The 27546-nt window shown below is 36.4% G+C and overlaps 1 long non-coding RNA gene across 2 annotated transcripts; it reads left to right on the forward strand.

The window, feature by feature from the left end:
- The first annotated feature begins 1586 nt into the window (after positions 1-1586).
- Positions 1587-2588, forward strand: LOC113286336. 2 transcript variants are annotated; one of them, XR_003329235.1, is made up of 3 exons: positions 1587-1942; positions 2084-2299; positions 2384-2588. It is a non-coding gene; the product is annotated as an uncharacterized LOC113286336 (long non-coding RNA). The 2 variants fall into 2 exon arrangements; XR_003329234.1 differs by having other exon boundaries at positions 1595-1942; positions 2084-2588.
- Positions 2589-27546: the final 24958 nt, after the last annotated feature.

Below are 27546 nucleotides of genomic sequence, written 5' to 3' on the forward strand. Positions count from 1 at the left end.
TTTTTTTTTTTTTTTTGGAACTCATCCTAAAATTACCCGGCGATGGTATACCCAGATTAATAGGATCATTTAGAAGTAAATCCCAAAATCCTTTAGCCACAAATTTTCATTAATGGCTAAAATTTCCCTTTTTTAGTAAGCACTAATAAACTTGTTTTAGTTTAACTAATTGAGTTTGATTAAATTAGTATGATTAGAAAGGTATGAAACCATGGTCTGGTAGAGTGAAATTATGGATTGTAGGAAGATTTTTGAGAAGAAATTATTTTTTTTTATGAACCCAAAAAATATCATATTTGAGTTTCCGTGACGGTTTAATGGTTTCAACTTACTCAAAATCACATAAAACAATTACACTTTCGAAACTAAAAGTATGAAAAATCGACAAGGTCGACAAATATCGACCGTACCGACCATCACAAGTCGCTTTGTAAAATGATAGCAAATGAGTTTTCATCATCAGAAAAAGTGTTATATACGGTTCATTAGTCGGCAGGGTATCTATTTCTTAACCCACCGGTGAAAACATGGTCCGCTGGATATACCTTTCTTAACTGGCCGGCAAAAACATGGTCGGCTGGGTATACATGTCTTAACCTGCCGGCGAAAACGTGATATATATTTCTTAATATGCCCAGCTGGCCAATCTCTCAAGTATCAGTAGATACGTGTACGTCCATGACTTAAGAATTTGGGCATCTGTTACCAACTAGAAGGATTAGCATGCATTTGAGGATAGGTATAGTACTTTAGTCAAAAATATTCGGCTCTAACTCTTAATTATCACTGCTGAATTGGGGCCAGGGAAAATAATTAGGGCCCCTAACTACAAGATAAAAAGGTCATGAAATAGTAATCGAGGATTATCCCTTATCCCATCTTTAAAAAATGATTAAACTATCCCAAATCATTAGTGTTAGTTGAGTTGAATAGTTGTTAATCTTACTTAATTTGATTTTAACTTTTCAAATTTTTTATTTGCAATTTCTTTTCTTTTTTCTTTTTCTTTTTTGCCGAAATTTGTATGAAAAATCGTCATGGAGGTGAAATGTTTCATTGACAACCCTCAAGAGTCGTTACTATTTTCAAAACGACCCTTTAGAGTCGTCATTGTTTCATTGACGACCCTCAAGAGTCGTTAATGATTGAAAAACGACCCTCAAGAATCGTCATTGAAACAATGACGACTCTAAACAATCGTTAAGGTATATAAAAGGGCTGTTATTATCTTCGGAGAGTTATTAAAGGTGGAAATACATTAAAGGGTCGTAATAGTATTGAATAAGACCATGACGACCCTTTGATGTATTTTTCCGCCGTTAATGACTCTTCGGAGAAGATAACGATTCTTTTATATGCACTAACGACTGTTTAGAGTCGCCCTGAGGGTCGTTTTTCAATCATTAACGATTCTTGAGGGTTGTTTTTGAAATAGTAACGACTTTTGAGAATCGTCAGTGAAATACTTCACTACCATGACGATTTTTCATACAAATCTCGGCAAAAAAAATTAAAAAAAAAAATTAAAACTAAAAAAAAAAAAATTACAGGTTGACATGTATCACAATCCTAAGGATTGGGGTAATCTAGTCTTTTCATTGTATTTAGACACCCCTTATCCTCTTCCCACGAGTGGGGATAGGAATCTAAGGCCCCTAATTAGTTTTCGGGGACCCCCCATGTTACCATTTTAATTATCTCTGTCCTCTGCTTCTCTTTCTTCCTCCCTTAACACATTCAACGACAGTATGATCTTCAAAACAAAAGTCACCGCTAAACTCATATACGAAAGATGTGAAAAGAACCTGTAGTAAAATACTAACTACTAAGATGGATACTTACGGATAGAATTATAGGAAAGGATCTGAGAAGAATCAAAAGATAGAATCCTGGATTTTTTTTTTGATTAAATTAAGGTGGTAAATCAATGGATAATACAAAGGTAATTTGTAGTGTTATGTAGAACCCACTGTAAAGGAATAAAATTTTCTATGTCTTCCATAAATTTATTACAGTATTTTGATTATGGTTTTTGATGATATCTTAAATTTGATGGTTTTGGTTCATTTTCATGTTATTTCAGGAGGGCGAATTTGATGATATCGAAAATTGCAAGTCAATGGGTTGAACTATAAAAGCTTCAAGTTGATTAAATTCATAAAATGAGCGGATAGATTTTTTTATAGTTTAAAATTTTTGAAGAAAAGTCATATCAATACTGGGTGGAGATTTTGATAAACTTGGGACATGTAATTTGATTCCCTGTATTTGAAGAAAACTCTCCATGGGATATTTCCAGGTAATTCAGTATATATATATATATTTTTGTCAATAGCAGTGTCACAAAAATACAAAGTGACATCTGGTGATGGTTTTGTAACAGAAAACCATTGAATACACTGATGGTAGTGCACAACAATTAGCCGGCAAGGTGCAAACTGAAAACAGTGCCGACCAATGTTAGGTCGGCATGGTAGAAACTTCAAAAGCCACCGATCAATAAAAAGCCGGTAAAGTAGTTAGTTCAATATTGTGCCGACCCTGTAAATGTTACGTCGACACAATATTTAACTTAGGAAGCCAACGACGAAAAACGCATATGAAAAGCTGGTAAGGTCGACAAATATTTACCATGTCGGCCAAATACGTGCAGATTTTTTTTTGGTTTGAGTTCAGTGATTCTTTCAATTTGAGGGTCATCTTTATTAGATTTTCTATTTTCTATAAGTCTGCTTGAAACGATTCTGCATGTATGAAGATTTATCGAAAATGGAATTTTCGAATCGATAATCGACGAGTATTTTTGGGTTTGATTATGAAATGTTGATGAGAGGTCGGGATGGTGGTAGGAGGAGATGAGGAAGAAGAGAAGATGAAGTGATATCAGATTATTATATTAACTTTTAATTATAAATGTCAAAAGTATTTTCGTAACTTCATTCCAATTTACCACCCCTTAACAAGGACACTAGGTCCATTTAAATCTGAGTATATCCCAATTAATTTTGTGTATATCCCAATTTGGCCTGGTAAAACTGTACATACCCGACCTAACTTCCGATTTTTTGTTCTCACAACTCAAAAGAACAATTCCTGAAGTGACCTCTAACTCCTATTTGCAGTTATCTTCCCTATGAAGCAATTCATTCTAACCATTCATTAACCACGAACCACAAAAAACAACACGTAGCTTCTGTGTCTAAGTCATACATTACTCATAAACCATCGGCAAAGATGCCAATAGCTAGATACTTTCCCTTTTTCCTTTTCCTGCTGTTGTTGATAACACCACCTAGCCGCTGCCAGACAACCATCAACCATAACACCTACTTTTCTTGGTCTCCTTTGAGGGTTCGTTTGGCATGCCAATATTAGCAATGCATGACATTCCTAGTTACATGTAGTTGTAATAAACAACCTAAACACCCAACCACATCTCTCACACCGCATCGAGAGTTGCAATTACCTCCCCACTTATTGGCCGGTGAACAACACCCTCGTTCCTGATTGGTCGAAATACAAGTGAGCCCCCTTACATTCCGTGACCGTCAATTTTAAATCGAATTGGTACGATCTGATGCTCTAAATTGAGCGATAGCGTTCTCTTTTTTTTTGTGATGGGTGTAAACGAAACCCTTGATTAAAATATTTTTACACTATGTTTACATGATTAAAATAAAATCCAGACGGTCGGATTTGCAACAAGTGAATTTCTAAAATTCAGAAATTCGTAAAGAAGATTAAAACAATTTATACGTAAATATTTTGTTCCCTATTTTTTACCATGCTAAATTGGGGCCTATGCCACTTAAATGGGGCCTATGGATTTCTTCATCCACCCAATAGAAAATGACAAGGGGTGTCTAAAAGATTGTAAAATTACTAAGTTAACCCTTGAAGAAACCTTAATTATTCTAACACAAATACAAACACTAAATCATAACTTAATTAACAAATCCTAATCAATCAAAACTCATTTTATTTTTCAATTTCCATCAAAATTAAAACTAAATCCTAATCAATCACAAACAACAATTAAAATCTAATTTCTTTTTGTTAAATAATAAGAAAACCCAAAATCAGACAATTCAAGTGATAGAGTTAAAATCCCCTTTAAACCATTCCATCTAAGAGACACTCTACAATGATTTACCAATAAATTTTAAAAAAAAAATCTGAAAACCCACCCAGAATTGGTTTATATGTTCACCACAGTAACCCGATTGTAATCTTAATCGGGTTTTAATGTGAACCTACATAACCCGATTGTACAATCGGGTTACGTTAGTGAACACATCAACCGATTCTGACTTATTATTCAGATCATTTTGGACCATATGTACTCCGATTGTGTAGTTGAAAATCTCTGTATACCAACAATCGGTCTACATTATCGTCAGTATAAACTGAATCTGAAAAAGCTGCAACAAACTACCTCAAGAATTGGACTTTATAAACATTTTAGATTTCCGATTCTGTTACAAATTTCATGAGTCCAAGTTACCCAAAAAAATAAAACCACATTCATTAAGCTTGGTTCAAGCTTGTAAAATACAATATAAGAAAGCGACAAAATATAAGCATTTGATAGATCAAGTTTTTAACATAAGGAAAATACTCATTCCAACAAATGGAGATAATCGAATTGATCTGGCTTGATCAATTCCTCCCATCGCCTCATGCTGGCATCGTATTTTTTTAGCCACTCCTTGGTGACCTCCGTGACCTTGTTAAACTTATCTACCGGTGGTAATGGACAATAATCACATACTCTAAGACCGATATAATGTATGTTGTTATGGTTGAATAAAACAATTCTCCGATCCTTAAGAGATTCATCCCAAATGGTGTATTTTGGTGCGTATGTATAACATGATCCCTTACCAAATAGATGAACAACGCAACTCCACGTTTCCGCCAAGAGATGACCACATAGAGGCATACGCATCCAATGATCTCGGGTAATTGGTCCATTCCCCCTTGGCCCTTGTACTCTAGCAACCAATTTTTCAAAAATTCCCTCTTTGTATTGTCTTGTTTTTCCTTCCTTCATCATCGATATGTGAAATTCCTTGTCTTCTTCTAAGCGCAAGGCCATCATCTTTCTAAAGTATTGACATTGGGTTAGGTTCTCATCGTCCGCCAAACTTATATGGCCTATTTGTTCCGACGCAATGTGATAACCACAATTCCCATCCGCATCCACGTCGTCGGTGGATAACAATGGGTCTTAATGATTTCAAGAAGATTCGAGTAATACTCCTCGAATATGGTGTAACACGTTCGATGGGATCTACCTCGTTCATCCCTAGGCGTGCTTCCATAACCAAGAGCGGCCCTTAGAGTCACCATAGAACCCTTTTGTCTTGCTTCTCCCTTCCATGCACGTAACCTTGATACTCGTGTTGTACTCGCTCGATTCTCTTGAGAAGGAACGATTAGATTGATTGGCGCTTGACTCTCTTGAGAAGGAGCAATTGGATCTTCATGTTGCGAAGGAGCGATTGGATCTTCATGTTGCGAAGGAGCGCTTGTCCCGCTTTCTCCCTTCTTTGGTCGACCCCTTTTCCTTTTAGCCAGTGCCTCTTCATTCTCAATGTGTGAAGGAATGTTTGAAACATTTGTCTTCTCTTGTGCGCTACTTTCCCGCTTTCTTCCTTCTTTGGTCGACCCCTTGTCCTCTTATCTGGTGCCTCTTCATTCGCAATGTGTGAAGGAACGTTTGAAGCATTTTTCTTGGCTTCCCACATCTCCGGTGGACCCCTTTTCTTTGGAACCTTTGCATCTTCATATTTAGCATCGTCCTTCTCATGTCGACAAAGGATTCTTTTATGACTCAACAACGGGTGTTTTCCGGTACTCATTGCAACCTTAAACTCGTACCTTTTTTGTTTCCTATCCATGTTGGAAGGTGGTCTACCCGTCGGCGGTAGCACGGTTGGTTCTCCGACCGGTACCATATGGGGGTTCGCGGCTAGTTTCAAGTCGTACAACAAAACTTTTCTTCCCAAGCCATCCTTTTTTGCGAATTTCTCGATGATTTCTCTTCCAATATCCGTGTCCACAAAGGATTCGAGTGGTTCTTCGGTTGGGGTGGTTTGAAAGTAAGTTGCTTCCAAAACGGATCAATGATTTCAAAAGGAGTTCCTCGTTGGTACTTGGCGATCATGTGAAGACACGAAAATCCGAAGGCCGTCATCGTCATACATTTACATTCAATTCTTTCATAAATGCTCTACCATCCCATGACCTCCTCCTAAAGGCTGCTCTTGTCGTGTATATTTTCCTCAAAGTGGACAAGTTATCCTTATCATCCTCCTTAATCTTCCTAAGGATATCACTTGGTTTACATGCTTTCATCGACCTTACAGTTTCCCATTGATGTGGTTTCAACCCACAAACGGCCGCGTGTCCAACAAGAGATTCCGTATCATCATGATTATGACAACCATTCAACACTTTAGAAAGCTTATATACCTTACTATCATCGGGTTTCTTACGTGTATTAACTATAAGCTTAAAAGGGCAATCATACTTCTCTGATTTAGTAATGTATTCCCTTGTCGTCGTCTTCACGTACAGTCTGTCCTTTGCCCAGTGACTTTATTGCTTTCCACCTCTCTCACAAACAAATTCCAAACAATCTTTACTTGAATGACGTCCCAAAACTAACGCGCATTTGATCTCTATTCCCCTGTCTATAAACCATTGCTTTGCATCGTTTCTATCTTTCTGTTCCAAATCGGTGAAATAGTGGGCAGAGGTATCAGGACCCAGCAGAGACACGGCTTTGGGTTGATCTTCTTCAAATGCCACAACAATATACAACAAATATCAAAAAGTTGATGATTCAAAATCGGTTTATATATTACAGTCGAGTAAACCAATTACAGGTAATCGGATTATATGTGCAACTATAAAGACCAATTAAGGAATTGTCAAAAAATTTCAAAGTATACAATCGGTTCACCTCTCGTGTCATATAATCCGATTGTTGTTCACATTTCTCCTGAATCTTTTTTCTACAAAATCGGATTACATATGCACGAAAATAAACCGATTGTCAACTTTGTGTATTCTACGTGATTATTCAAGTGAAGGAATCGAATTATGCACATCACCAACAAAAACTGATTCTCGTCACGTACCCATCGCGCCAAAAATTAACTACAATCGGTTTATTTGGTGATGAACAAATACCGATTCATGTACCCAATTCGAGGATTTTACCCAGAATCGGTTTATGGCATGCTATCGAATAAACCGATTATGGGTTAAAGTTTTGAATTTTTTTTCCTTATTCGGCAATTGGGACATGCAAATACATGTTTGTAGATCGTTACAACTCATACCTGTTTATTAGAAGCATTATCACCTTCTTCATCCCGACGAAATTGTTCTTGTGCTTGAATAATATCCTCAAGCATTCTTTGGTTCACTTTATCTTCTTCTTCATTCAACAAATTATCCAATTCGGTAGGATCGAAATCATGATAATCTGATGCACCCCCTTATTCATCACTACTAGAGTCTTCATCATCACTATAAAGTTTCATTTTTGCTAAGTTCACAAACTCTAGTTTTTCCTTTTTTCCCTTTACTTCTTTCCCTCCCAACCTTAAAAAAGAAAAATGATTTTCTACTCTAATCCAAACATTATAATCCTACTCAAACACTTATTAATTTAATAAATATTAACTTAATTAATCATCTCTAATTTAATAAGGGTATATTAAGCATTAATATAAATAGTGGATAAGGGGTTTCTACAAATTACTTCCTAATGACCCTATTTTATCGTGTAGTTATAGGCCCCAGTTAAGTGGCATATGCCCCAATTTAGCCAATATTTTTTAAGCTAAAAGAATCTCGATTTTTTTAAATGATTGGTTTGTTTAATTAAAGAAAAAAAAACTATGTTTAGGTGACACGATCAGCATAGATTCGTTTTTTAAGGTATTTTGATAATCTATACGGAATTTAACGTAAATAGAATCAGTCTTTCCTAACCATATTTGATTCTATCTACTCCATATTTTCATTTTCGTATCTATACATATATACTGTGTATAAAAAATTAATGACTCTTTTTTTTACTCATAAAGAGTGATATTATTAGAAAAAAAAAAATTATCACCAAGACGGTGAAAATCTGCCACTAAAGGAACATACAAAATTCGTATTTTCCTAAACACGTTAAGCTATGAAAAAAATTAACGCATTACAGCATTCCAGTTATGCAAAACAGTATTCAAAGAAAACCCATTAAAAATATTCGTACCAACACACCAATTGAAGATAAAAATCTTGACACTGTCAATAATGGAACTCTCATATTTATACTTCCCACTGAACAATCTCGCATTCCTTTCCATCCACATCGCCCACCAAATAGCAAAAGGATAAATATCCCAAATTTTTATTCTAATTGATGTAGAGTTACCTTTCTTCTTATTCCACTCCCAAATAGTGCTTCTAACACATCCTTGAAAAACCCACTGCAACTTAAAGAAGTTCAAGAAATAGTGACAAACAGCCCTTGTAGTTTCACAGTGTAAGAATATATGTTGGTTTGATTCCGGTGCTTTTTCTATTGATACTTACCATTTTTGTTGATATCAAAAAAACTTCACCGTTTCTGTTGAATTTACTTTGGGAAAAAAACTTAGATTCCTAAGCTAATGCAGATTATTTCCATTTTAATATCCTCTAAATTTAGGCGATACAAAATGGCACTTTTAAAAAGAACTATTTCAGAAGTTTTGTAAAGGTCTATATAAAGGATACAGAACCACTAGACCTGCACAATCGATTTATTAGTGGGTAGGAAGGAATATCAGAAAAAACGATGGATGCCGATACCAAGTTGTGCGCGAGAGACTGTAATCGAGAATGAGAGGTAAGATACACTTTATGTGTTTTTCCCTAAAATTTATAGATTGTTCTGATTAGTATTATTGTGTGTTCCGGGGGAACTACCATGAAGATAACATCGTGGGTTGAATTAGTGACTGTAGAGAACTCTGGTTCTGATTAGTATTATTGTGTGTTCCGGGGGAACTACCATGAAGATAACATCGTGGGTTGAATTAGTGATTGTAGAGAACTCTAGGAACATACCAAGAATTAATGGTAATAATTATTGGAACACACCGGAAGATCCCTTTGGTAATAGCTTTTTCTGTTTAGTGGTGATTCTGATTTTACTTATGAGTGAAAAAATGGTGTAGTATAGCTATTTATTTGAACTTATTGTTACATTCACTCAGTTTTTTTTCAACGGATGCGTCAAGGGTATTCGTCAATCTGGATGTCAAGCAAATTCAGAAATTCATGTAGAAAACCATGTATAGAGAATCTGTTTATGTGAATGAGAAGCATTAAGTATATTACCATATAGAATACCGAACTAGCAAAAGAAAACTCGCACGTTCAGTGGGTGGGGAGGAAAATCAGAGAACCGTGACCAAGGTTCAGTGTTTTTTCCATTTTGTGTCACCCATTAATATTTGATTTGTTTGTAGCTACGCTATTTTAGATCCAGTTCCAGTTTTGTTGTATCTAAGGTTATTGGTCGTGCCAAGTATCAAAAAGTTTTACTAATAATCAAGTTCCAGAGTTCTATATGAAGGAGGATACACGACATTGTATATAGCCATTTCGTTGTTTTAGGGTTCTTAGTTTGATCTACTTTCATTGTTTGTTTTGCAGGTGCAAATATTGTTTTGTTACGATGTCAAATAGTGAATAGTTTCGGTGTTTTTTTTTATTTTTGATTTCCTTAGTGATGCTAACGGTTAATATTATTGTTTTTGGTTTTGTTTTTGATATTGATATTTTTGTTTTACTCTTTTTATTTTCTTGGTATTGCACGATAGGTTTTATATTTTGCAGTTTTGGTTAGAGAAGAGATGTGTTTTGATTTTGCAAGTGAGTTTGAATCAGTGTCAGAAATAGCGTACTTGCATCAAGGCTAAGTAAGCCAACGATATACTGAAATCACCACAGACTTTCCACCACCTCCACCAATCCTTGCTATGTAGTAGAACTACTACGTGCGGGTGGGGGTTCTAAACGTCACCAACGATGCATTTATTCCTACCAAATCCACCTACAATGCTATCACATTAAGTTATACATAAGAGAACGAATGGAATATATAAAACTCATCCTGATAAGAAGGTGAGAGATGTTTTCTTAAAATGATTCCTTTTTCGTGTACTATATACACCTTCCATGTAATTAATTTATTTCTCCATCTCTTTGTACCAATGCATCCATAATATACTCCTCTTTTTCTTTTTGAAAACGCCACATAGCTTTTACAACGTGTGCTGTATAGTATTCCACGAATTTTGATTCTCTAGTTTTTGTTTGATATTGATAATTTGTAATTGTTATCAGATTTTCGAGTTCATTGCGGTATTGTTGATGAGTGGTAATGAAATTGCCGAGTAGTTGGTTTTCTCTGTGCTACATGCACAATATCCTTGATCTCTTTTATTAGGAAGATGCTATGGTACAAAGACTTGCGATCAATATTTGATAGACAGAAAAGTATCTTGTTGTTCTAGAGAATATAATCAGAGGGATGCAGGTAAACAAATTAGTGTATAAACTGTCTCGACAGTATCCAAACATGTGCTTACATGGAACAATTTTAAGGAGTTGGATGACGAAAATATCTCATGGTTGTGATGTATCTACCGATTTTCAGCAGCTGAAACTTACTTCTACCATGTTGGAAGTATTAGAGTTTTTGGACATATATTTTCTTATTCATCTGTAAAAAAGAATCATATACATGTAAAATGATCGTTAATAGAAAGAGTTGAATTTTTTATGTGTTACTGACTTAGGAAATTGCAGTGTTAGGCTTAACCAAGAAATTTTAATGCTCATATGGTTATAAAGTTCCAAGATAAGATTGGAGTTTCTATGAGGAAAGCACGCGGCTTGCTGTTGATAGAAAAAAATTTCCTAGCATTATTTTTAATTACAGAATTGTGGTTTTTGTTTTGCAGCTTCAATAAGAGTCAAATACTGCACAATGAAGCTTCAGTAAGTTGAGGTTGGGAGTATGGCGTACATTAAGTTTTCAGTTACATGAAGAGTTCCCCAATGTCGTGAGGCTGGCGGTAAACGACTCATGTACATTACATCCAGTAGACGGCAGAAAGGAAAAAAAAACCACACTCATGTCTTATTTTGAATTCTATACAAGGCATCCAGATGCATCGGCATACACCTACCAGGATTTCCCACAACATTGTCGATGGCGACCTGCACGAATGGTGTAGTGACTGCCACGCTGTTTCGGACATGGACTCGGTGAAATTGAATTTGGGTATTTAGGTTGTTGATGTAGTGATCCACATAAACCACTCTATACCGGTAGACTTGATTTGTTGTTGGTGGTACTGCAAGTACATTCTTTAGATTTAACTTTGGTAAGATTTTATGAACCACTCTCTTTGTTCTTTATAAATTGTTAACTGATCTTGCAACTTTTTTTTTTCCCCCAATACTTTGTTTGCTTGGGTGTTTTACAGAATTTTATCATACCATGCTTTAAGAGTTTTCTAGTATCCGAGTTATAGGAGAACTTTTTCGTCACTTACATTCTCCATCAGAAAATTGGAGGGAACAGTATTCAAAAGAAAAACCATTTTAGCTAAGTTGAGAATTTAAATTTGGGTGCTCTTTTTTAGTTTGCGAAAAAATTTGATTAATTATATGTAATTTGTTTCTCCCTTTGACCCTCTTTCATAATCTACACTTTTTGCTACCTTCAACATATACTGGTTGCTCACCATGGAATTTAAGCTTTTGTGGTAAGCATCGTGTTTTTTTCCCCTTTGCGATATCAATTGTTGTTTACATGAGGTTTCTTTAATTCATACTTTTAATTTTTTTATTTTGTTAAATTTTTAAGGATTCAATTGTTGCTATAATAATTTTGAAGACAATGAAAAAACAAGAAAAAATAGTCGAGAATTATAGCATCCACAACTGTAATTTTGAGAAAACAATGCTGCATCATTAACATTTCTTTATCAACGAAGTTTTCAAGATAGATTTCGACAGTTACATGTGTATACTTCAGTTTTACAATTCTGCAAATCATTTCAAGACGACTTATTTTCAGAAAAGGTATTTCTTTGTATATGAAGTTGTAGCACTAGATCTTTATTTAGAATTCTTGCAGTATACGCTAACGAGGTTAAGAGGATCCGGAAAAAAGGCGAATGTTTGTGATCGATCAAGTGGAAGTCATTTGATAATTTCGCATAACTGTTTTTTTTGTTGGTTGAATTGAATCTTAACAATAATCTAACCATGATAAATTAAAGAAAAATATTATTATTAACCTATACTATAGGAACTTTCATTTACATTTAATTCGTACGGATCGTTTACAGCAATACTTGGTGCAGTCTGGACGATTAGCTCCATCATAAATGATAGATGGAGTCTTGTTATGTATCTGTCTTGCTATGTAGAGTGATCGTAGTTGCCATCAGACTCTTCAAATACGGCGGTTAAGACGTGGTCGACAGATTTTTACACGCAATGTGGAACCGACTCAGCCAAGAAACCAAAAGAATAGCATTTTTCTTATAATCACAATGAAATCTTAAGTTGTTAATATCGTGAGAGGAAAAAAGATGGACACCATCATGGTTGGGAATTTAGGAGTTAGTTTGTGATTTGTAATTGTAAGAGACCCATTGTAAGATCAACTTAATTTATCAGTATCGAGTAGAAAAGGATTTGGAAGTGCCAAACCTTAATTTTAGGGTTTGTTTGTTTTCTTTTTATTGCTCTTTGTTGTTTTCTTTTCTTCTGATTTTTTGGGTTTACTAATCACTTCTTTTGTTGTTATTTGGTAATATCTTATCTCTTTGACTTATGTAATGTGCATTTCATATGGCTACAATATCTCTGGTGGAAGTAACTATCTTGCTAGGAAATATTGATGATGCTGTAAGTTTTGCCTTTATTGTCATGTTTAGTTGATCAGTTTGATATTCATAATGATCCAAAAAAATTTCAAGGAAAAGACACCCTCATGTATGCCAACAATAATTGGTTCTACCGAAGGAGAGGGCTGGTGTTACAAGGCCTGCAGTGACAAAGGACGTGACAAAAATTACTTATTCAGGTTGTGTAAAGTGAAGGACTTGGTTAACGTCACACAAACCATAGAAAAATAAAATAAATATACTACAAACTAACATCTTTGATCGGCACTTAATATTTCTAAAAATGGCTTATGTATGCGTCTGTTACAGGATGCATATCCAACTTAAAGTGACTGATGAAGCTTCTAATCCAATCTTGGCCGATGTGGAGAAAATGGCTGAAAGAATGGTGAAATATAACTAAACATTACTTTATTTATCTCTCCATACAAGTTTTTTTATGTGTTGTGGGGTATTCCCGTGATTTAATGTCAGAAGCGTCATGGCAGCTTACCATAGATGGAGCTTCAACCTCGGAATTGGTTTTATTCTAATCTAATTTATGTTTTTATGATTAACCTTAGGAATGGAGTCCTAGCTAAACCCAGAAAATCTATCTGACCAAAAGAGGTATTGTATTGGGAGGAAACCCATTGTCGAAACCGCCTTTATGACCCTCCAAGGGTCGTTACCAAGAACCTTAAGTGTAAGTGATATATACTTGACTGTATTTATTTTGGAAGTAAACCAGCCATAAAGAGCTTGAATTGGATGCAGATTGTTCCGAGCATGATGTCAGTCACTCTTAAGAGTTAAAATCATTATGGGACTCCATGGACAAAACCACAAAATCATTATGGGATTCCATTGAGAAAACCAGTTGTTTAACATTATTTTTTAAGTATCGAAAGATAAATAATTGAAGTGAAGTTGTTGTACTTATGTCTTAAGGTGTAGTAAAAACGTACTAGGAAAAAGAGGTAGAGTTTTCTTATATATAATAGGGCCCTCGCATAGTTAAATGGTTAAGAGATAATAGTGAGCCTAACAAATTAAGACTATCAATTGTTGTTAATGATGAAATATTAATACAAATCACTGCCGCAAAAGACTATCACGTAGTTAATGATGAAAAACAAATTGTTTTGGGTTTTATGCAATTTGTTCAACTTTAACGGCCATTCAAAGGAAAATTTCTATCTGAACGTTTTTCTTACTTAGCACCTGTTTCACTACCAATAGAAAAAATCACAGAGGGGGATTTCGTAGTCACAAAGTTACAGGGCTATATAAAAAAGATTTAAGGCTGCTAAATTTGCACCCATAGAGTACCAAGCTATCGAACTCACATATTCAATGGCTGGGAAGGAAAATCAAAAAACAATGGAGATCATGAACAAGGTTTATAAGCCTAACCAAATTACCGATTGTTTACCGATATATTACGGTTTGTTTTCTATGATTCATCGTTGGTTTTTAATTGAAGATTAAAAAGATATCAATTCCCTGATAATGCAATTTTCAAAAGTGAAAGTATCACCTGATTTGGTCGTTTATCGCAGGTGCGGCTTTCTCTGCCCGTACGTGTTATTTGTTTGTTGTTAATGAAAACTGTCTTTCCCAAACAAACAAAACAAAAGTTTCATTCCCTCCTATGAAGATTAGTATGCTTAATTCGGACTAACAGGTTCAGGATTGAAGGTGTGAGTGTTTATTGTATGATGTTATTACTATGTGCGATTTACACTTCTAAGAAGCCTTAATTTTTATGGAATTTATGAATTATGGCGCCTCTATTTTCTTTTGGAGAATGTATTGAGAATGTTTTACAAAATTTATAATGAAATTTTCATTTTGTTTTGTAGACAACTTTTGTTTCCACAAAATTAGATTATTTATCCAGGTTATTTTTCGAAATTACAGGTCTAGAATCAGTGTGCTAATAAAATGAATGATCCTAACCTGATGATACAAAGTTAAACTTTCCTGAATACAGTTTGATTACCAAAGTTGAGATAGATTTTTTAATACACGTACATTCAATTAGCATTGTACGAAATGATAAAAACTAATTAGTTAGAGTAGCGAGTTACATGCTTATTTTGATTTACTGATTTTTGAAATGGAGATACAATATGACAATGAGTGCAGCGAGAGCTATCCCTCACGATCTTGTTTTCCAACTTTCATGGATACAACTTATGTTGGTAGCTTTCTTAATACTTCTTCTCTTCTATAATTTGATTGTTTACACCTAGACTGTCTGGTCTTGGGGAACGTAATGATATTAGTAAAGACCATCCAGTAGCTTCATAGTAAGTGAAAATACTGATTAATTGTTGACTATATTAAGTTAAAGATGTAGGTACTTCATAGATTTATATGTTGAATTTATTCATTGAATAACGGTTATGTATAGCTAGCTATGCGCTAAAAACAAATTTTTTTCATAATCACGCCGTTTAAGTGTTACTTATTTTATAGGGAATCAAAGACCAAGCTGAAATTGAAATTATATTTTTTGTTACGTTGATGGCTTGAACATCTTTGGTAGGTGATGCCACCAGAGAGGTCATTGGAGTTTAAACTTCTACTCGGATGGATTAATGTTGAAGTACAAGGAAGAAAAGTTTGGTGAGGTGAAGTTGTAGTATTACCAGATGAGTAGGAATGCCGGCGTTTACATTTAAGTAAGTTTCCCAGTTGGAATTAATTGGTTGGACTGGACTGGAGGCTAACATGCATTTTTGTTTTCTATCGATGATGCAAGGGTCGTCTGTTCCAAAAATGTTTGCCTTCTACTTTATGTTGTTTAGTTAATAATATTTTTCTTTGGTGTTATGGGTATGTATGTATCTTACTGAAGTATGTATTTCATTTTAGGAAGCAAGTAGAATTGACTACTGGGGTTAGAGTGTATGGTACACCTAAAATTTAAGAGCCTAGTCCGCAGAGTGCAGGTGGTTATACCTTTACATATCTTTAACCCATTTTTATTTGGTTATGCAGATGATATCTAAGAATGAAGACGGCTAGAAGTTCTTTGAAGATGGACGAATTGGTAAAAATACTCACCCGCTTCATACTTCGGGTTTTAATGCTGCAAAAGTAGGATACTTTTGTTTAAATTATTATTTTTATTAGTAATTATTCGATGAGTAGGAAATCAAATTGTTGTTTTAGCTCAACTGGTAGAGCACATGGTTTTCAGCCATGTAGATATGGGTTCGACTCCCACAGGCACAATGTTCGACTCCAATCAGATGGCACAATAATATTTAATCAGATGGCACAATAATATTGTTGACTTGAACCTTATAAGATTTCAGCACTGATAAATTACATATCCCTGCAATAAGTAGTTTAAGAGTGTTCGGTCTATTTTATGTATCTTTTTTTTTGATATTTGGCTTCTATTTTATATTCGGTGTGCGACATTAACACCCCGCATTTTTGAGAATGAGTACTACCCCTCGCATTTTGACAATCCATGAGGTTGTGCGACTTGAGAGAGGTAAGGGGGAAGTGCTTACTGTCTCACGATAGAAACAATAGCGAATAGCCATCTTTTGTAGCCAATTCAGTGTTCGAGTTGAAGCATGTTGTTTAAGGTCGGTGCTGGAGTAAGCATTGATAATTTTCGATGCCAGTAGGGTTTGTAATCAATCTTATGTAGTCTGTAGATAAGTCGGGGTTTAAAATTAATGTTATTCTCGGTTCTCAGACTGACATAAAAAATAACTTAAGTTGAGTTACTTCTACAAATACTATCTTTACTTATGGGTTCCATTAACGGCTAGGGTATACAAAAAGGATGTGGATGGTTGAGGCCAAAGGTTATTAATGTCAAGGCGTGGTATTTCTTAATTTAAAATTGAAAATCCAACTCCCAAACAGAAAATGTGAAGGAAGTTGGTTGAATATGGTGTTTCACTCTGCCTAATATATTATGAAAAAAAATATTAATCTGCAATTTCCGCTTAGTTGTTTTCAGTTAGATTTGGAGTACCTGCCTGTTTAAGTAATTTGTTGCAATTAAGGTTCCCACGGGTATATTGAGTCAGGGAGTAATTCATGTTATTCTGATACGTGGTCTAGGTTTTTTTATTTTATCATTTATTGTTGCGCAGCGTGGGCGTGGGATATACTTTGAGATATAGTATTCCTATTTTATTTTTTTAAATGGTTTCATGTTTTAATCAGCACCAGTCGTCGATGCTATTTTCAAGACATTTCTAACAAGTCTATTCGACTCATATTCAAAACATAAGATTTTGATCCCATTTTCAGTATAACCTCCTTCGATGTCATCAAAGACATTTGAAGTCGTTACACACTTACATTTTTGTTATCATTATTATCAAATTGCCGTTAGACTTCATCTCATTTTAATTTTTCACTTCATCTCATTTTAATTATTTTTGCTGTGTTTCAATCGTATACATTTTGAAAATTGTAATTCTATTTTTTTGTTGAAATTTTTTATTATTTTTGGCAGTAGATGAACGGTGGTTTTTCTTTATATAGTAACTACGATTATGCTTAAGAGTTACAGGCCGTTTGCGATGATTATCAGTATGTAAATGTAAATTTGTGTTGGGAAGGTAATGAGTCATTAATGGATTGGTTAAAAATGGTTATCATGTTCATACTATAATCGTACTCACCACATGCCTCATCTCTTTGATTATCCCAAATGCCTATATTAGATACTGGATGTGATTGTCCATTCTCTTCGAACAATAAGATAATATTACTCATCCATTCATGCTTACTTTTTTTTTTCATACTTGAGTGTTTTTGAAAGAAAATAGAATTTTTGCTCCAACTCAATTTTCTGTTATTTTTATGGTGGTCTCAAAGAGATTTATTTTAGTGGAAGTTGGTGGTTAGTTGTGGTGGTGAAGGTGATTATAGTACTGATTTCACAGGATAGCTATCTGTCAAGTTGAATATGATTATTCTACTTTCAGGCTTCAATTAAACCTAGTGGTACAGTTATAAATGAGCATCGAAATCTCTAGGGACTGAACGGATCTTTAATTAGGTCAATAACCACCGGCAATTTTATTGGTACTAGGGTGTTCTGTTGTATACTACATGTTTTTAAGGTAAATGTTATTTGGGTACTTGAGAATGATTTCTTTCTGATTAAACGGTTACCGATTTTTGGGCTGGATGCATCATTTATAATGTAAGTTATAAAACCCGTTTATTGCAAATCAGGCTTAAAACGATGAAACAACGGCTTTTACAGTGATCATAGTGGTTACAACTTAAAATTAGGATTAAGATTTAGACTATTTTATCTTGGTGTTCGTTGGAATTAACACAAACCAACTGAAATTCTTTAAACATGGAGTACATTTTATTTGAGTCCAGTTATGTCCAATCATTTTTTTTTTTGGCAAACATATAAGTAAGCAACGAGGGTCTCACGCAGTGTTGTTGGAAAAATATTATACAATATTAATTTATTGGATGGTAATTATGCATCAATTACACTATGCAGATTATAATTTAAGCTTTCCTTTTGTTTCTCATGTTGATTTAGACCAAACCCAAAAAATTTACAAGAAATGAGGTCCTTTGTAATTCTCATGCCTAGATTAATGGTTCTGTATGGATGGTGATTGATCATCCAACAACATTTGAAATACTTTCCAGCTTGGATACAGTTCTAACAAAAAAGAAGATGTGAGAGAAAAATATTTCGAGAAATTATTGTCATTAACTTTTCTAAAAGTTTTAAAATTTATACTAAAGTTGTTGTTGGAAACAATTTACAAAATCAAAACGGATCTCAAACAGCTGAGTCGCGGACTAGATCGCTATCTTTAAGGTGTTTCGCGACTCTGCCTCTTGATTATGTGCTAGCAGTCGATTCTTGTCGTCCCTATGGGATAAAACAGCTGATAACTCTCTTGTTCGATTTCTCTGCACTGCGAGAAATCGAACCAACAACAACTCTTTCTACACTTGCTCAGAACTCAAAATAAATGAAAAACAATTGTGTTTCATCTTCTCCAGAAACTGTTCTTTTATAACTCAAAAAAAAATTAATACGGTTTTAATGAAAATCAATTTTGCAATTAGTGCTCACTGAAAATCCTCCATAACAGTTACAAAACGGTAACAATATAATTACCAAAAATTAATAGAATTAATTGGATAATTTTAAGTTGAAAAAACCGTTTTTGTAAATCAAGAGTTAAATCTGCAAAAAATCAATTTCTAAATCACCAGACCTCCCAAGACCCCCAAGTCCCCAAGGCCCCGCTCTCCCGGATTTAAATAAATAATATAGATATATAAATATACCTAGTCAAACGCATGGGGTGAGACTTGAACCAAAGTCTATAGTGTAGGAGCCCAAAATAATACCACCACACTATTTCTCTAAGTTTGATATAAATTAAAAAACTATGTTTTTTAATATATATATATATATATCCCAACAATCCCCCACTTATATTTTAAAAACATTGAGCAAGTATTCAATAGTTGTGCATCTGCAAAGGTGCCTTTCGACTTGAACCTCTGCATAGTGTTAAACTTTCTAAGTACCAGGTGACTAGAGTAACTTGCGTCTTGAACTCTAACTAATATTAGATTGTTTAACACACACAACTATATCTAGAGTAAAGTCCTTAAGTTCGCACATTAAAGCCATGTGCTTATCCCCCTTTTTTAACAAATGATTTAGAGAATGCCCAATCTCTCATAGAAGGCGGCCACACCTTCACATTCGTATAGGTGAATCTATCAAGAATACTCATGTGTATCCCACTGTAACTTAAGAGCTATAGACATCATTAAGAGTTAAAAACTCATCATGTTTCCCACTTCAGGATATCATGCTATGAGAATGCATGACTCTATCATATCATTTATAACTTCGTCTAGTCCCTTTGAACCTATTTCTAGGTTGGGTATCCATTACAAATGACTCAACTTCTAACGGGCGAAAGTCCCATGCTTTTAGAGGTATTCCATACCTTTTCTCTTGCTAATCCTTTCGTCAAAGAATCAACTAAGTTTTCTTCAGATCTCACATGATCTACTCTAACAACGCCAGTTGTGAGAAATTATCTTATTGTGTCGTTCTTTCGATGTATCTGTCGATTCTTATTGTTATTATAACAATTCTCTACTACTCCGATAGCTGCAGTACTATCGCAGTGGATCAAAATGGCTGGTATCGGTTTTTCCCATACTGGAATGTCTGACAACAAACTCTTCATCCATCCTGCCTCTTCACTAGCTGCTGCTAGTGCCATAAATTCAGCCTCCATCGTAGATTGGGATATAATTGTCTGTTTCTTTGATCTCCAAGATACAGCGCCCCCAGCAATAGTAAAAACATTCCACTGGTGGCCTTGGAATCATCTGAAAGAGTGTTCCAATTAGCATCGCTAAATCCTTCAAGGACTGCGGGATACCTCTTATAGTGTAATCCTAGGTTTGTGGTTCTTTTCAGATACCGCATAACCCTCTCAGTAGCATCCCAGTGTTCCAAACTAGGATTACTGGTAAACCTGCACCGAACTCCCACTGCATATGCAATGTCTGGTCTAGTACAATCAGTTGCATAACACAGACTTCCAATTATACTAGCATATTCAGATTGTCTAACACTTTCTCCAGTATTCTTAAACAATTTCAAATTAGGATCAAACGGAGTACAAACAGGTTTACAATCAAAATATTCATACTTTCTCAGAATTTTTTCAATGTAGTGAGATTGATCTAAAGAAATACCACTATCGGTTCTAGTTATTTTGATTCCAAGATTACACTAGCTTCACCAAAATCTTTCATGTCAAAATTCGAACTAAGCATGCTTTTAGTTTCATTGATAAGAGATAAATTGGAACCAAATATCAGCAAATCATCCACATACAAGCAAACAATCACACACACATCATTCTCAGATTTATAATAGATGAATTTGTCACCATCAGTTATTCTGAAGTTATTTGAAATCATTAAATTATCAAATTTCTCATGTCATTGTTTAGGAGCTTGTTTCAAACCATAAAGAGATTTTTCTAGCTTACATACTTTTTGTTCTTGTCCAGGAATTACAAAACCTTCAGGTTGTTCCATGTAAATTTTCTCTTCTAGTTCACCATTTTAAAAAGCAGTTTTCACATCCATTTGGTAAATAACAAGATTATGAACAGCAGCAACAGCAATCAAAACACGTATTGATGTTAATCTAGTAACAGGAGAATAAGTATCAAAAAAGTCTACGTTTTCTCGTTGCCTAAATCCTTTAGCAACCAGTCTAGCCTTGTGCTTATCTACTGTTCCATCAGGTTTGAGTTTTCTTTTCAAAACCCATTTACAACCTATAGGCTTACAACCAGGAGGTAAATCTACTATACGTCAAGTTCCATTATACATGTGAGAATCCCATTCATTATCTACAGCTTCTTGCCAGAAACTAGACTCTGCAGAACTAAACGCCTCTTGTAAATCAGAAGGTTCTTCCTCTATAGCGTAAAATTCAAAATCGGGATCTTTATCTTTTGTCTCAGTCCTAGCTCTTTTACTACGTCTAGGTTCAACTTCAGTGATCCTAGTTTCTTCACTACTAGGTTCTTCTAATCTAGGTTCACAAGGCCCCAAGGCCCCTCTCTCCCGGGTTTAGATAAATAATATAGATATATAAATATACCTAGTCAAATGCATGGGGTGAGATTTGAACCCAAGTCTATAGTGTGGGAGCCCAAAATAATACCACCACACTATTCCTCTAAGTTTAATATAAATTAAAAAACTATGTTTTTAAATATATATATATATATATATATATATATATATATATATATCTCCCAACAATCCCCCACTTATATTTTAAAAACATTGAGCAAGTATTGTATAGTTGTGAATCTGCAAAGGTGCCTTTCGACTTGAACCTCTGCATAGTGTTAAACTTTCTAAGTACCAGGTGACTAGAGTGACTTGCATCTTGAACTCTAACTAATATTAGATTGTTTAACACACACAACTATATCTAGAGTAAAGTCCTTAAGTTCGCACATTAAGGCCATGTGCTTATCCCCTTTTTTAACAAATGATCTAGAGAAATGCCCAATTTCTCAAAGAAGGCGGCCAAACCTTCACATTCGTATAGGTGAGTCTATCGAGAATACTCCTGTGTATCCCACTCTAACTTAAGAGATATAGACATCATTAAGAGTTAAAAATTCATCTTGTTTCCCACTTCAGGATATCATGCTATGAGAATGCATGACTCTATCATATCATTTATAACTTTGTCTAGTCCCTTTGAACCTATTTCTAGGTTGGGTATCCATTACAAATGACTCAACTTCTAACGGGCAAAAGTCCCATGCTATTAGAGGTATTCCATACCTTTTCTCTTGCTAATCATTTCGTCAAAGGATCAGCTAAGTTTCCTTCAGATCTCACATGATCTACTCTAACAACGCCAGTTGTGAGAAATTCTCTAACTGTGTCGTGCTTTCGACATATCTGTCGATTCTTATTGTTATTATAACAATTATCTACTACTCCGATAGCTGCAGTACTACTGCAGTGGATCAAAGTGGCTGGTATCGGTTTTTCCCATATTGGAATGTCTGACAACAGACTCTTCATCCATCCCGCCTCTTTACTAGCTGTTGCTAGTGCCATCAATTCAGCCTCCATCGTAGATTGGGATATAATTGTCTGTTTCTTTGATCTCCAAGATACAACGCCCCCAGCAATAATAAAAACATATCCACTGGTGGCCTTGGAATCATCTGAACGAGTGTTCCAATTAGCATCGCTAAATCCTTCAAGGACTGCGGGATACCTCTTATAGTGTAATCCTAGGTTTGTGGTTCTTTTCATATAACGCATAACCCTCTCAGTAGCATCCCATTGTTCCAAACTAGGATTACTGGTAAACCTTCACAGAACTCCCACTGCATATGCAATGTCTGATCTAGTACAATCAGTTGCATAACGCAGACTTCCAATTATACTAGCATATTCAGATTGTCTAACACTTTCTCCAGTATTCTTAAACAATTTCAAATTAGGATCAAACGGAGTACAAACAGCATGGTGCATGCTAAAAGATGCGTCATGACATGAGATGATGCTTCATCTCAAGCTCTGTTGCGTGTTAAGAGGAAAATTCACCTAAAGCCAATCTCGGGCTAAAGATGCTTCAGGCCAGTTAGGTGGATGGCCTAGGACAAAGTAACGCCACAGTGGTGCATTAAGCAGGTCATTGGCCTATGGATAGTATTACAATAGGCCAGAGCAGGCTGGTCTTTGAAAAATACAGCCATCACGGCTGGACATTGGAGTGGCCTATGGGCCAAAGCTGGAAATACAGCCATCTCTGCCCTTTACTGGACTTGACTCAAGAAATGTTCAGCCATCATGGTCGGACATTGGAACTGGCCTGTGAGCCAGAACTGAATGTACATCCATCACGGACATACATCATGTGCATCCATCACGTCCTTGGGACTTGGTGAAGCCATTTTGCTCTCATTTCCAAAGTTGTAGAAATTGCAAGTTAACATATAAGGAGGCGTAGTTGGTTGAAGTTGTATATGTGTACCCTACACCAAGTAAGCTTCATATCTTAGCCGGAACGGTGTAAATGATATGCCTAAGCCTCATTTATAGATGCCTATCCTTGAATATGGAGCATATTAATCATTGGCATCACTATACCATGTTGCGAACTAAATATGCATCACTTGGAAGCATTTTGACGAAACGTCCTATACAGACTAGGTCATTCTCATTATTGCTAGGCCACGACCTTGCAAATGAGTTGGTTTAAGTTGCTTGTCCCTTCTCGGATGAACTATGGTCTGCGCTTGATCTCTTTATAGTAGGTAAGAGTACGTAGGCAGCCGCAATGAGTTACAACATTGCTGGTCCAGCACGTTGGCCCCTCATATTATCTAAACTCGGTAGTTCGATGCAAGAGATGATTGTGGCCAAGCTTGATGAAGCTTAATTGCATGCCAGCAAGTGGATGCTCGTACTTCCTATAAAGATACACAGAGTTGGTAAGCGCAATTGGGAAATGGCAATATGATTGGAGCGGCCTATGCTTAAATCCAAGGCTTATGCCTTATGCATAGAGAAGATTCGGCAGTATGACGGTCGCTTAGATAGATAGGAAATTCAGTGATGAATTTCCTACTTCGAGGAAAAACCTGTGAAGCATGAAATATGCATTGGCCTTGGTCTTATACCCTTTTGCGGGCAAGGGTAAGTTTGGAACGGTGTAGAATCTAAGTTAGCTGCATCATGATCCACGAGCATGCTTCCAAAGGTAAATGGACTTGCATTTTCCTAACTATAAGGCCCGTTAAGTAGTATCATCTTGGTGCACAGGGGGAGTTATGGACTGCGTGCCCAGGCTCGTTAGGCGTAATTTTTCCGGTCCGTCGCAATTGGTATCAGAGAAAGTTCCGAGAAAACTCTAGGGACAGTGAGTAATGGACTCGTCAAGCGAGTACTTTCCTTAATGGAAACTTAAAGTTGGAGAGTAGGCCAACTTTTACGCGGAAAGAGTTGTAACTGTTATGCCAGTTACTTTGCGAATCGAGTTGAGCTTGTTTAAATACCGTGAGTTTGCACGGCCTAGGTGGAACCCCACTTACGAGTGGAAATCCGGAAGACCGTCTGGGATGGTGGGTAGACAATGGGACTGATCATCCCCATACGTTGGCAACTGGCCAATGGTGTGCTATCAGGCCCGGCTAGTATCCTACTACCGTATGGCAACCTAGATGACCGTCAGGGACGGTGGGCAACTGGATCCTGTTCCACACAGTAATAGATGTTTTTGGCATCAACCTTGTGAACTTTAGGGTCTCTTGAGTGTGTAGTATGGGATGCAAATTTAGGATACCTTGTTGAGATATCCTTTTGGAAACTATTCAATTGCGATTCTCGGTAACATTGTGGACTCATTTTGGATTCCTGAGTATGCGGTATGGAGCGCTTGCTCAGAAGGTCCTAATTGTTCCATGACAAACTGAAAAAGCCTGGTGACTTCTGAGCATCTGGTATGGGACTTTTTCTCATGAATCCAAACCGAAGAGTTAGTCCACAATAGTTTTGTTTTGAATTTCTGGGACGAAATTCTTTAAAGAGGTGACTGATGTAACATCCCGAATTTTTAGCATGGCGCGTGCTAAAAGATGCGCCATGGCTTGAGATGATGATTTGTATCAAGCTCCATTGGGTGTTAAGAGGAACATTCACCTAGACCCAATCTCGCACCAAAGATTTTTCAGGCCAGTTAGGTGGATGGCCTAGAACAAAGTAGCACCATAGTGGCGCATTACGCAGGTCATTGGCATATGTCCAGTATCGAAACAGACAAGAGCAGTCTGGTCTTGGAAAAATACATCCATCACGGCTGTACATTGGAGTGGCCTATGGGACAAAGCCGGAAATACAGCCATCACGGCCCTTTACTGGACCTGGCTCAAGAAATGTGCAGCCATCATGGACGGGCATTGGAATTGGCCTGTCAGCCAGAACTGAATGTACATACATCACGTCCGTACATTGAAATTGTCCAGGGAGTCATGTGCAACCATCACGTCATTGGGACTTGGTGAAGTCATTTTGCTCCCCTTTTCAAAGTTGTAGAAATTACAAGTTAACATATATATGGAGGGGTAGTTGGTTGAAGGTGCATATGCGTACCATGCACCAAGTAAGCTTCATGGCTTAGCCGGAACAGTGTAAATGATATGCCTAGGCTTCATTTATAGCTGCGTAGTCTTGATGATGGAGCATAGTAATCATTGGCATCACTATGCCATGCTGCAGACCAAATATGCATCACTTGGAAGCATTTTGACGGAACGACCTATACAGACTAGGACATTACCATTATTGCTAGGACACGACCATGCAAATGAGTTGGTTTAAGTTGCTTATCCCTTCAAGGATGAACTACGGTCTGTGCTTGATCCCTTTAGAGTAGGGAAGGGTACGTAGGCAGCTGCAACGAGTTGCAGCATTACCGGTCCAGCATGTTGGCCCCTCATATAATCTAAGCTCGGTAGTTCGATGAAATAGATGATTGTGGACAAGCTTGATACGGCTTAGTTGCATGCCAGCAATTCCTATCAAGCTACACAGAGTTGGTAAGCGCAGTTGGGAAATGGCAATATGATTGGAGCGGCCTAAGCCCAAGTCCATGGCTTATGCCTTATGCATGGACAAGATTCGGTAGTATGACGATCGCTCAGCTAGATAGTATATTCAGTGATGAGTTTCCTACATTGAGGCAAAGCCAGTGAAGGATGAAATATGCATTGTCCTTGGCCTTATACCCTTTTGCGGACAAGGGTAAGTTTAGAACGATATGGAATCTAAGTTAGCTGCATCATGCTCCAAGAGCATGCTTGCAAGGGACGTGCATTTACCTAGATATAAGGCCTGGTAAGTAGCATCATTATGGCGCACATGGGAGTTATGGCCTGCGATCCCAGATGCGCTAGGCGTAATATTTTCGGTCCGTCACACATATAGCCGACCAATCACGTCTCGTATTGGCTACTTGTCGCCCTCTTTTTTTAATCGACCAATCAGATCGCTCATAGCAAACATGTTACGTTTCCAATAGTTGGCCGAAGTAGGCTAGTCGAGCTGCTTAAATTTAGTTAAATTAAATCTTTCCCGCCCAAGTCAGCCGCAAAACCATCACGACCATCCAAATTGGACGATCAATTTAGCTAACCTAGTTCCTTCTATTCTCGGCCAATCAGGTACCATGGTGACTACCTCTCACTCATCTATTATCCTGACTAATCAGATTGCTAGTAGCCTACATGTTCCGCTCCCATTGGTCGGCCAAAGTATGCTAGTCGATCTACCTATTTCTATTAAGAATTATATCTTGGCTTCCCAAGTTATTCGAAAAATGATCACGACCATTCAACTTGGCCGGTCGATTTAACTAGCCTGGCTCTTTCTATGCTTGACCGACCAAGCTCCATGGTGACCACATGTCGCCTTCTATTTTTTCAGTCAATCAAGTCACTCATAGCCTACCTGCTTCGCTCCCAATGACTATCCAAATTAGGCTAGTCGCGCTTCCTTAAAAACCTTATTAGGTTAAATAAACCGTCCGTGTCAGTAGTGGATTGATCTTAATCGCTCAACTTAGCTAGCTGGTTTGACCGATCTAGATTCAATTATGATCGACCATTGAGGTGTTGTGACTGCTACCTGTCGTCCCTCTCCTTGACGGGCCAATCACATCGTCCATGGTTCACATGTGCATCCATCTATGGTTGATCAAAGAGGGTCGGTCCGGTTCTTTTAAAATTTATATAAAAAAATCTGTGACTGATCCAAATCGTCCATTATGAACGACACTTTATATGCATCGGATTAATTTAAATAACCTAATACGATAAGTTATTCAATGGATAGCATCATGTACTGGTCTTCTGAGTACTTCTCATGGCAAGTCATATGAGACCTGACCTGTCACTACCTACTTGCAACATAGCTCCCATGTGATTGGTCAAAACCCTACAAGGTCTTATACACGATCAACAACACA

Source organism: Papaver somniferum, chromosome 6 (assembly GCF_003573695.1).
Source record: "Papaver somniferum cultivar HN1 chromosome 6, ASM357369v1, whole genome shotgun sequence".
Taxonomy (NCBI): domain Eukaryota; kingdom Viridiplantae; phylum Streptophyta; class Magnoliopsida; order Ranunculales; family Papaveraceae; genus Papaver; species Papaver somniferum.